Genomic DNA, 1354 nt, shown 5'->3' with positions numbered 1-1354 from the left:
GGTGATTTGCGTGTTCTATGGAATTGGGGGACTGGGAGTCCTTATAAACAGGTTAGGTCGTGGTTGTGGAACGCGTATATCGGTCTTTTGTGGTAACTATTGGAGGTTTGGAGACCTGAGTGGATCCTTGTTGCTTAGTATGCTAGATTTTGGTGTGATATTGGGTATGGACTGGTTGTCTCCGTGTCGTGTTATTCTGGGCTGTTGTGCTAGGACGGCGACGTTAGCTATGCTGGGAATGCCACGGATTGAGTGGCGAGGTTCGACGGATTATGTTCCCAGTAGGGTGGTTTCATTTTTGAAGACCCAGCGGATGGCTGGGAAGGATTGTCTTTCTTATTTGGCCTTCGTGATGGATGTCAGTGTAGAGACTCCTACCATTGATTCAATTCCGGTGGTGAGGGATTTTCCGAATGTGTTTCCTGCTGTCGGGAATGTTGCCGGACAGGGTTGTTGATTTCGGTATTGATTTGGTGCCAGGCATCGTATCGTTTGGCACCGACAGAGTTAAAGGAGTTGGAGGAGAAGCTTGAGGGACTCCTTGATAAGGGGTTCATTGATAGGCCAATATGGATGTATGTTATGCATCGAGTCGGCTCGGTTGACTCTGAGTTGCTATTGTTAAGGGATGTGCTGAATCGATTGTTTTTGAGCTTGTTAGTGTTCTGGGGTGATCTATGAGTTATGTTTCCGTGTTGCGGGGAGTTACGGTTTGTTGGTTATATGCACATATGGTTGTTGATACCCTATTTTTCCCCGTATATTTTTTATATGCAAAATACTTTCAAAATAGTATATATATGCATATATAAGCCTGTCCAAGTGTTTTATTATTTTTCCTAATTTTTTGTATAAGATTTTTAAACCAATTTATTTTAGCAGTACAAAAACCAATAATTATTCCCGAATTATCCTTTTGGTGATTCAGTTATTGTATTCTCATATTTATACCAATATATAGCTAAGGTAATTTTTGCACATTTTTTTTAAATTGATTTGGTATTTTTAAAGCTAAATTGCACTAAATTGCAATTTTAGCCTATTTTAAGAATTAATTGCGTTTATAATTACAAATTGGATTCCAGTATTTTTAATCTAATATTTATATAATATTAATTAATTTAGCACCTTTAATTTATTTTCCGAAATCGTTTTACTGTTTTACAAAATAAAAAGGGAAAAGTGGCTATTTAAAAGTTAGCCCCATTTCATTCCAATTTTAGCCCAAATTAACCCCCCCTAATTAACCCAATTTCAATGTCAAACCGAACCAGCCCAATTCCTAAATTAACTGACCCCTAACCCGTTAATAAAATCCGCCCGGCTCCCGTTTTGATCCAGGCGGTTGATCATT

The sequence above is a fragment of the Nicotiana attenuata genome, unplaced genomic scaffold (genome assembly GCF_001879085.1).
Source record: "Nicotiana attenuata strain UT unplaced genomic scaffold, NIATTr2, whole genome shotgun sequence".
Taxonomy (NCBI): domain Eukaryota; kingdom Viridiplantae; phylum Streptophyta; class Magnoliopsida; order Solanales; family Solanaceae; genus Nicotiana; species Nicotiana attenuata.
The sequence above is the reverse complement of the archived record's forward strand: the minus strand, read 5'-3'. Positions refer to the sequence as shown.